This window comes from Nicrophorus vespilloides, unplaced genomic scaffold (assembly GCF_001412225.1).
Source record: "Nicrophorus vespilloides isolate i.1.1-1 unplaced genomic scaffold, Nicve_v1.0, whole genome shotgun sequence".
Lineage (NCBI taxonomy): Eukaryota > Metazoa > Arthropoda > Insecta > Coleoptera > Silphidae > Nicrophorus > Nicrophorus vespilloides.
In genome coordinates, this window is record NW_017100105.1 from 1 (window position 1) to 11,398 (window position 11,398).

The window sequence follows — 11,398 nt, forward strand, 5'->3', positions numbered from 1 at the left end:
ACCAGTGTTTCAGCAATGGAAAATTGCAACAATGAATGTTGAATTAAGAAATATGGACGATAATGATATAAAGAAAAAGAAGAAGGTCTGTAATCTTCATTTTAGTGATAACTATAAAAAAAGACCTTACTTCTTTTGTTATGATATACCTATGATAACTGAAAATATTATTAGTCCTGAAATACAGGGTATAGAAAATGATATTGATGAAAATCCCCAGAGTACTAAAACATTAAAAACCATTATTAAAAAGAAACATTGCAGCAGAAAGTCACTTCAAAATAGAATATATTATTTAGCAAAATTGAACAAAATATATAAGGCAGAATGCCAAGAATTTATAAAATTTAAGTGAAGATGTGTAAATGCCCGCACACCAATGATTTGATCGAAATTGTTGTGGAACATTCTACACATAAATTTTTTTGTATTTATTTGAGTTGTCTTAATAATGTATTGAATCATAAAACAGAAATTGTGAACGAGAGAGATAAGCTGCAGCAAGAAATTTTGTCATATGCAAGGAAGCATAAATGAAGTCGCCGAGAATTCAAATAATTTTTGGGTTGTATTGTGTTGTAAAATAAATTTGTTAATTCTGATTATATTTTTATATTTTATATATTTTTTTATATATATTTTATATATATATATATATATGTGAGTGTGTATGTCTGTGTGTGTGTATGTCAATGTGCGTCTGTGTGTGTGTGTAACATTTTTACAGTTGGCAATGATCGTATGACCTTCCTTGAGCAGGGATTTGAAAAAAATAACAAGCGCCTTTGGTATCCCTGCCAGGTACTTGCGATCATCTGAGCGCACAGAACGTCTGCTTGAACACCAGACCCGGAGTGAAGTGCGTTTGGGACCACAAGAATGGAAGGTGCATCAACATCAACAATTCAGTAGTGCCGATTCCATCATCCTCTGTTGCCCGGAAATGAAATTTTCCTATATTGGTCGCAAGTTCTTCGAGGATATGGAGATTTGCAGCGAGATCGAGGATTGCGCCATCTGCGTTTCCACAACCAGAAAATGTGTCTGGTGCAAGACGGGTCAGTTATAAAATCAATTCATCAAAATGTTAAATTAAATTTTCATTTTATTTTAGCGTGCGCCTATGATTCGTGCAAGGATTCAAAGGATCTCCCTATTTTCTCATGCCCGATAGATGCGCGACCGATGTGCGATAAGTTGCATACATGTAAAGCATGCAGCGCTCAAACTTACTATTGTAAGTATCCGAAGTTAGTTGATAATTATTAAGCAATTAATAATGTTTACTCAGGTAATGGTCTTATGAGACCGCTAAATGCTCGACGTATACTCCGCCAACTACCGGAAACAATCAGACCGATGTGATGGTTATAGATCAGGGACAGCAGTGTCCTCGATTCTGCTCAGAGTACAGCTCTTGGGGGACGCACTGCGAACGCTGCGTCCAAGTGTATTGGGGTTCGGACGGAGGACAATGCCAGCCGCACGAATGCAACGGACAAGCAACCCAATGCCATCCCGAGAGCGGGAGGTGCTAGTGCACCACCAAAGGTCGGAGATCACTGCGAGAAGTGCGACCTAGCGAATCACTGCTTCATAAGATCCCATAAACAAAGGATTCTGCTACTGAAAGTACTCATTCTTAGAAATCTCTGAAACTGAACGCACGTTTCAATCTAAATAAATTGTGCATTTACAGATGATCTCACAATCGATTACCAGTTCACGTTCAATCTGTCCAAGAAGGAGAACCCTCACTACACGCAGATCAACTGCCGGAATTCGGTATCCCCTCTGGATACAGATTTCGTTCTCGCAACCTCCCAAGCTCAATCTTTATCACATTGGACCGCATTCGTCAAATTCAAAATGCTGGAAACAAAGCAAGACTTGAAGCGGCAAACTGAATTTTTGCGGAAGCATTCGTAATATACGAATGGTTCCGAATTCATCCAATTCTTCTCCTTATGCTCCTCCCAAGCTCAAATAATTGATGAATGATTATACCAACCTAAGGAAAACAAAATAATTAGTTAAGTATATTATATTTATTAATTCTATCCGTCCTCTTCAGTACCGATCCTGTTTTAATCCGGTGGCAATCGCAAGCCCGACAACCGAAAGACCGTCTATTGAAAGCCCGACGTTCAAAATCCCGACTATATCGAAATCCCGACAATCTAAAACTTAATAAGATTATTAATTGTTGTTATTTTTTGTATAGAATATTTCTTATTTTTCAGTTTTATAATGAATAAGTCAACAAAAAAAAAATACAATAATAATTAATACTATTTATTGTTATTAAGAATAAATAACAACAATTAATAATCGGGCAAACGAGCCATCGACCTAGGTCTTAAAAATATTTTTTTCAGTATCCGTCGTACTTATTAAAATATAGTAGAATAATTTAAAAATGTTATTGTAGAAATTATAATAATAAAAAACACTGTCGGGATTTCGATTGTCGGGATTATGGTAGTCAGGATTTCGATATATTCGGGATTTCGATACAGTCGGGATTTTGATTGTCAGGATTATTGTAGTCGGGATTTCGATACACTCGGGATTTCGAACGACGGGATTTCAGTACACTCGGGATTTCGAACGTCGGGCTTTCATACGGTCTTTCGGTTGTCGGGCTTGCGAGTTTTAATCATATTTCCATAAAAAGCGAATCCATTTCTTATTAATAGTTAATAATAATAGTTCATTTGCACAATAATATAATTTGACATTATTTTTTGAACTACTGATAGATTATTAAAGAAACAACTAAAATTTTAATGTTCATCTGGTTGCCTACATTAGATTTTAAAGTATACTGAAATAATACCGATTATAATTAATACACTTGTGATAAGGTATATGTAAAAATAAACAAATATTTAGCTGTATTTGTGATTCGATGCAACCATATAAGTTTGGTTGCCTAACACCATATGTTTTTTTACCTAAATCTGAACTTCCCATTAATGAAAAGTATTATTCAATACACATTGTATAGCAATATCCACATTATCAATTTATTTATTTACTTTTTTGCTACGTAACTATGCTCTTTGGTAACAGGTGAATATATGAATAGTCGTTCCATGCGTGCCATTTAACATCTAATGAATGTTATATAATAAACGTAAATATAAATGTATGCGCTGAAAATGCGCTGATAGACGTGCAATGGAACAGACATTTCGGTTCATCACTTTCTTGTTGGCTCTCCGATAAGATAGTGAAGTGTTATTGTGTGTGTGTGTGTGTTGGTTATCCACAATCCGGAGGGTCGGCAAGTGATAATCTGTAATCTGAAGAGGGACCTTTACACTCGCCTATGTAAACGCGGAGATTACACGCGAACCCCAGGGGTTATCTGTACAGTTTTCTTCCTTCATTTTTTTTTGTACCCTGTCCGCCTCTCATGCTCTTCTTTTTCTTCAAATCGAAGAAGGCCACGGGATCACGCGCCAACCGAAACCGATTCGGCCTAGATAATAACGCATTCACCGTTTATCTATTCCTTCTTTCCATTGCAAATATTCTAGAATCTAGATAGTTTCTGGAAAAAGTTGTTGATTTCTTTATACGAATTCGGTTTGTTATTATAATATTTAACTTTATAAACTTAAAGAAATATTTACATGATTGGAAATTGAAAGTTTTCGATGTTTTGTGTTTAAAGACTTAAACATGCAACTGAATTTATAAATTATGAGAAATCAACTTATGAACTTTGCTTTTCACGATTCTGCAAAATGCATGTTTTAAAATCGCGTTATCAATGTGTTTATATTAAGATTTGTACATATTCGACTTTGTTTATATTTTGTCAATCATTTGCTTTTTCGTAATTTTAATCTCTAGATTAGATAATTTTTAATTTGCATCTCCTTAATTAGTTTATAACAAACTCAATATTTTTGGCTCTTCATCATGTAACATATTTAATATATATATACGTATATACATTTATTTTTACATACTCATTTAGCAACCTAACAATTATTTCCATTTTAGTAATTTTAATATATAAATAACTGATATTATTTATTTAGTTTATATTCACTTTCATTGGTGCTTTTGCGACAAGAGGTTGATTTTCTATGTAAAGTAGGACAATTTTCATGTTTCAGGCTAATTCATCAACTTATATTAAAAGGAGACAAATATTTTATCTTTTATCAAAATTTACAATTAGTTCATAATTTTATAAAAACTTGATTTTGTTGTTGTTTTGCATATACCAATTCATTGATTATATATAGACCGAATGTCTGTTTAATATAGCAAATTTTATTGTAAATTATTTACATTTTTTTTTTGTTTAAATTTTCAATGTTTTGTTATTTGTACTTTGTAAGACGAATTTCACATTTAACATCCTCCACTTTCCTAGATTTATCTTTGTGTAATAGTATATAAGTATTTTATGTCTTACACTAATTTAGAATCTTGTAATTGCTTTTCATGAACGAAAAATTTCCGTTTCGTTTTATACATTTGTTGTTTTTTTTTTTGGTTATCCGCCTATCCAAAACAATCACTATCTTCTCCTCGTGTTGCAATTGGTGTTGTACACTAATCTTCGATATGCATGACATTTCGAAGACCTCTAGATTAATTTTCTAATTTTGGAATCGAAGTCGGTCGGTCCCAACTCTGTCAATCGATTCTCTCTTTCTCGCATCTTCGTCTTCTTAACACTCCGGTGCTATGCATTTTTCACCCCTGGGAAAATTTATCGTGACATTAATTTATATCTGCTTTTTCTTTCCACTTTTTTTCTTCTTCTTATTTATTTTTTCCCTTTTCCGCATCTGTGTGTGTGTGAGAAACGTGCGAAGGAGAAAAGGATCGCGTTTCACGGCTCTCCTCGAAATCCCATCTGGTCCTTTTCTTGATCTCTCTCTTTTTCTCTTTACATCTCTTTGCTCCTCTTCCTCTCGATCATCATCACCACGACCACCATCATCATCATCAATATTCGATATCCGTAACTCGTTATCATATGTGGACCAGATAAAAACCGGTTTCTTCGTACGTTCCTCCGCGACTCTTGGCTTCCACGCATGGATCGATTCTCTTGACCGAACCCCCTCAACCCAATTACCCTTCTTCCTCTTTTTCTTCTTTTTCTACCTTCGCCTTTTTACACTCCTCTCGTTCTTATCTCTCTCTCTTTCTTTCGTTTTCTCGACATCATCTCTCCATCAAAATTACCATTCAGACCTGTCACCTGCCCTCCTTTGTGCCACCAAATTACCATCTCACTTGTCGAGGCGAAAAGTCGTAAAAATTCCCGATAAAACTATTAGTAAATCCTATCTGATATATGTCAAGATTTAATCCACAAATGAAATATTAAATTACTATAATCATTCATAACTTTCTTAATAAAATACACACATAAAATATAATTTTAATAAAAAATAATATTTAAGAAAATTAAGCAACGTGTGGGTGAATGAAAGTATAATTTGTTAACTCTGGATAAACAGTATAAACCTACACTTCAATATTTGTTTATGAAAGCGCGTTCAATTATTTTCAATTTGACGTAAGAATCATTAAATTACGTTCTGTAATAAGCGAGACACGACGTTTTTATTTTCATAAGAGCTGTAAAACTTTTTTATTGCTGCACAATTAATGTTATGATGATTAAGTTGCGTTTAGTAATTATGGACATAACTGCATTTAACTGCAAATAAAGTTAGATTTATTCATCAAAATAAACTTAAAAAACGGTTAAAACTTTAAAATGTTTGAGCCAATTTAGATTTATAAAAGTTTCCTTTATCTGTGTATCTGCTGCTATCCTCAACACTGTCATTGTCCATCGACTTGGCTGAAGGTCCATATGATGAACCTCTTTCATTTGACTGTCAATTTATGATGAACGGTGGCCCTATTGCTCACAAAGGGCCTAGCTTGACCAGGATTCGAACCGGCAACCACGGAATCGTGGGTAGGGCAAATTAACCATTCGACTATTACTCGCCCATTTCTTATTTCTAAATTAAATTATGAAAAAAAAACACTTATTTCTATTTTGATTTAATTAACGTTACGTTACGGTTATTTACTAAACTAAATAAATCACTAAATAAAGATATCTTGATTTATATGAATTGAAGAAATCTTAGTTAAATTTATCTAATTTCATAAAATTTTAAAAAATACAGTAAAACTTGTCGACCTGAGTCCTAAAATTTTTCTTTTATCAAAATTTTATTCATTATTTGTAATATTTTTTACTTGATATATAAATTACATTCTTCAGTATTAATGAAACTCAGGTTTTTTTAAAAAGCTGTTTTTTTAAGTATTATAATCAAAAAATTTGGTTGTGAATATTTGAATATTTCATGTGCTGTAATAGAATTTTTATTATTTAAAATTTATTCAAGTCTCGAATATTTAAGGAACGTAGCTGTAGAAATTTTCTTAAGTGAGATAAGGTGTTGAGATACATAAGCTATCTCGATCGTTTTATAATAAAACTGAGACAGTTCTACTATTTATGTAAATAATTTGACATCATTTATGTAACTAAGTAGGTTAGGTCATAACCATAATGAGATTGGCTTTTTTTTATCATAATAGTTAAGGAATAATTTAATTTATACTATATAAATCTAAGTAAATTTACCTTTTTACCCGTAAATTTTAATTTAATATTATTTTAAGTGTTTCTCAACCCTTTTGCTGCACGTTCAAATTGTCATTTCGCGACCCATTAAAATTAACCAATAGGTTAACCCAGAGTTTCCCAAACTATGTTAATAGGCTTTCCATGAAGACTAGTAATGAAATTATTATTAAATATATAATAAGGTGAACATTTCAGGATTTACGAAGTGTTCCGTTGCAAGAAAAGTTTGAAAAACCCTGAGTTAACTTATAATTTGACGCTATATCATTACCATATATTTCGGTATTCATTTTTTTGTTAAGAAAATTGATTCATTAGCAATAATTTAAGATTTTTTAAGTCAACATATTTTGTTCTTAAAGTTCATATAAAACATATTGCTTAATAAATCCAATCAAAAAATACCTTTATTATGTAACACAATTATATATTTACAATTAGCAACATTTTCAACTTTAATTGTACGAAAGTAATGACTTTCATTGTTCTACTTCATTTGTTCGACCTAATTTTAAATTAATTTATTTAAAAAGAAACCGTTCAGTTTTTATTTTAATTTAATAATATTTATTGCCAATTAAAATTTATCGGTGTAAGAAATTCGAGCAAAAATATCTTATAACAACAAAAAAAAAATCATCTAATTATTACATTTTTTTTTGTTGCATTATTATTATTACAGCAGCATTGCGTATTTGCAATTTCAATACGTTTTAATTGAATGAAAAGCGTGCCTTTCATTATTTTGCTTCACTTTACTTGATTTGTTCGACCTTAATCTAAATAAATTGAGAAAAATTTTATGAATATTTATTACCAATTAAAAATTGTATTGGTAAATATAAATAGATTCTAAAAATACATGTTATTATATAATATGTAAATAATAAACTCTCATTTATATCACATTTATTTTTCATCGACCTAAGTTTTTCTGCGAACTGAAACTGCAAATTAAAAAAATACAAATCAATTAAAGTTAATACAACAAGAATAAAGAAATTTAATTCATATTACAACAAAACGTAAATAATTTTATATTAACGAAACTACAGCGATACCTCTCATAGCCCGGTTTGGATTAGTCCGGTTTCACTTGTCAGATTTGAAATTTAAAAAAAAACTAAATATTAATTCAGCAAAATAAATTCTAAATAATTTTACACAAAATGTTTTAAACAGTGACATAGACGGAAATAATTACCTGGACTAAGCGAGGTATTGTTAAATATGAGATATATGGTTCTTCAAACTTTAATTAAACGATAAATTTAACAATTAATTTCTATTAACTTCACTTGATTAGTTCGACCTTAATCTAAATAAGTTTATATGAAAAAAAAAATGTATGATTATTTTAATTTAGTAATTATTTTGCATGCGGTAATTATTTGTTCAATTACATTGGATCATTAGGTTATGTATTCGTTGGAATCAGCGTGTCTTCATCGATTAGGCTATTAACCAAAAGTGATTTCTCTCTCGTTCGTATTTTCGTTGCTCTCTTGTTCATGTTGTTGTTGTTGGTTGTTATTGGTCTCTGTTTTCTCTTGTTTTTTTTGTCTCCTCTCTGAATGTGGCAACGGTAGAAGTGGTGTGTACAGCGATGAGGAGTGGAGTAGAGAAGAGAAGAGAAAAGAAGCACAGTTGGAGTGCAGGTTCAGTGACACCTTAGGCCGTTAAGGTCGCGCAAGGTGATTCTCGCGCGCGTCGTCGACGTCGTCGTCACCGCCGCCTCCTCCACCACCGCTACCGCCGCTGCTGCTGCTGCTGCCTTCGGACTCCGCGGCCTTCGAGACCGCGCCCCGCGCACGCACGCCAAGTGGACAAACTCACTTCCACGACCTGCTACTCACTTACGATCGCGTGATCACCGTTTAAACGCACCGAAAGATCTATACATACACTTACATGCATATACACATTTAAACGACCGTAGCTGCTACACCGATGCACCTGAACGAATAAAATCATCGCCATCTGATGGATAATTCAATTACCTACAAATTACGTTTGAAACCTAATCATCTAATTTTAACGCGAATAAAGTTGCAGACGAAAAATCGAAATTGTGTACTAACCTATTTTCTTTTATTTTCTCACTTAAAGTTCATATCGTCTTGGTTACTCCGATGTGTTAATTTGAAAAATTTAGTAAAATCTTGTATAATTTTTAATTTGACAATTAAATACATAATACCCATATGTTTTGTATACAAAAAGTTTGACCTATTTTTTTTCTGTTTTCTCACCAATTATTATTGAGCTTCAAATCGTTATAGTTAGTGTAAATATGCAAATAAAGTAAAATCTTATATTTAATGCACACTCTTGTAGAATGCGCATGTTTTATTAAGAGTAAATTTTCCGATATAATACAAATTCGACTATAATTTTATAAAATATTTGTTAACAAAACATATAAACTTTTAACAAAAAAAACATACAGCATTAATCACAGCTTTATACTCGAGTATAATACGCAACTTTTGAGTGCTAAAATGAATAAAAAAATCGAGATTTTAGAGTAGTTTGATTACTTACTTGTTGCAAATAAAATTAATACGATGCAAATAAATGTTGATAAAAATTAAACAAAAAAATGTTTCTGAGTTATTTTACAGCGATACAATTTACCATGCCTTAACCATTTTTTTTTGGTTTGTTTTCTCACCAATTATGATTGAAGTTCAAATCGTCATGGTTAGTCCGATGTGTTAATTTGAAAATACAGTAAAATATTGAATACAAAGCGCATGCTTCGTTTAGCGTAACAGTTTTCGATGCAGATTCTTATATAATACGTACACTTAACATTTCAAAAGTTTGTTTTAAAATGCATAAAATATTTATTGATGAAACTTTTAAAATAAAGAACCGACATGTGTGTTTTTCCATTTTTTTAATTAATTTCATTTCCGCTTAAAGAGGGTTAAAATGAGTACGACTAGTGCGTATTATAGATTTGAAAGTAATTTGATTACCAATTCATCACTGAAGTAGCAGTGAATTATGTATATGCATTTTGAAAATTTTTCCATTTGTAAAATGAGATTTTTTTTTATGCGGTTCCATTCACCGCATACAAAAAGTTTTTCTAATGTAATGTACAAAGTTATTTGTTATATGTAAGAATTTATGAAAATTTCGAATATTTTTGTGTGCGATTTTTTTATGCGGTATTGAATATAATACGAACTCGTATATAATGCGTATGCATTATTTATCGCAAAAGTTTTTGTTCCTTTCAAAATTCGTATATAATACGCACCCATGAAAACATGGGCATAAAATATTGAATATCATACGAACTCGTCCATTATTTATCGCAAAAGCTTTCGATCATTTCAAGATTCGTATATAATACGCACCCATTTTTTAAAGTTTTCATTTTAAATTGCATAAAATATTGAATATAAGAACTCGTGTATAATGCGTATGCATTGTAAAAATTTTCGATCCTGTCAAAATTCGTATTGGTCTCTGTTGGTTGGTTGGTTTCATTTTAAATTGCATAAAATATTGAATATAATACGAACTCGTATACTGCGTATGCATTATTTATCGCAAAAGTTTTCGTTCCTTTCAAAATTCGTATATAATACGCACCCATTTCATTATTTTAACTTTCATACAATATTAATTAACCTTTTAATAAAGAAACATGTTATAACAAATATCATTATTAACACTAGTCAAAATTGGAAATGTATTTAAGTATAAAACGCGTCTCCATTTTTTGCAGAATTAAAAACAATAAATTATTCGTATTATTCTCGAGATTTTAAAGTGATTTGATTTGATCAAGACATACAAAAGACATGAAACTGGAATTCGCCAATCAATTGTGATGCTACGTTCCTCCCCTTCGACGATAGGGATGAATCCCGCGATGATGCTCCGCCCTGCATCACCGTTTCCTTAGTAACCGCATCATATCAAAGTTGGACCTTCCCATCCAAAAAACAAACAAAAACCCTATTCGCACTTGAAAACTGTCATCGTCAGTACATTTTGATGGCCTCCTCGTCTTCCTGCGACAATTTCACCAGTTGAATTAGATTTTTTTTTGTTTTGTTTTGTAGTGAAAATGAAATGAAAAACTGGGGGGAGAGAGGTGGAGACGGTGAAAAATAAGGGCGCGGTGGCCGCACCCGCACACGCCGGAACGGATCGATCCCTTCGGCGTCGACCCTCGAAGAAACCGCGCCCTCGACAAATTAATGCGTCAAACTAATTATATCAGAATAATCACGAAAGTGAAAAGAAACCAAACAAATACAATGCCATTGTTTGTTGTTTTTTTGACATTTGTTTTTCACTTTTTTTTTTGCCTGGTGAAACATATAACTAACTCTATAGACTGATTTGATTTGAATTATCTACGTTTCACATCCTTCGCGCGGATTTCCGTAGTCGCAAAAACCTCAGTTGACAGTTTGAAATTTTCCACAACTTAATTTTTTTTAATATTTTTTTACTAGTTATTTTTTTTTTAAATTTAATATTAATAACATTCAGTAAATATATTCTTTTTATTACATATTTTACTATATTCTCATTCATAAAAAATATTTATGATCTGAAGAATATTGGAATTAGAATTATCAATGGTCGGGCGGAAAGACTTACAGATATATCTTATTTATGCAACTTGATTGCAATAAATGTTTTTTTTTTTCTTCTTTTATTCGATTATTTATAAACTGCAACGAACTAAAGAAATTAATATTTAAAAACACT

General features: G+C 31.6%; 2 long non-coding RNA genes across 2 annotated transcripts; one reads left to right on the top strand and one right to left on the bottom strand.

The window, feature by feature from the left end:
* The first annotated feature begins 806 nt into the window (after positions 1–806).
* On the top strand, positions 807–2,154 carry LOC108568241. The gene is made up of 4 exons (XR_001891293.1): positions 807–1,058; positions 1,115–1,237; positions 1,292–1,632; positions 1,700–2,154. It is a non-coding gene; the product is annotated as an uncharacterized LOC108568241 (long non-coding RNA).
* Positions 2,155–3,394: 1,240 nt separating this feature from the next.
* LOC108568242 lies at positions 3,395–3,682 on the bottom strand. The gene is made up of 2 exons (XR_001891294.1): positions 3,642–3,682; positions 3,395–3,559 (listed from the first exon to the last, which is right to left on the bottom strand). It is a non-coding gene; the product is annotated as an uncharacterized LOC108568242 (long non-coding RNA).
* Between the last annotated feature and the right edge of the window lie 7,716 nt (positions 3,683–11,398).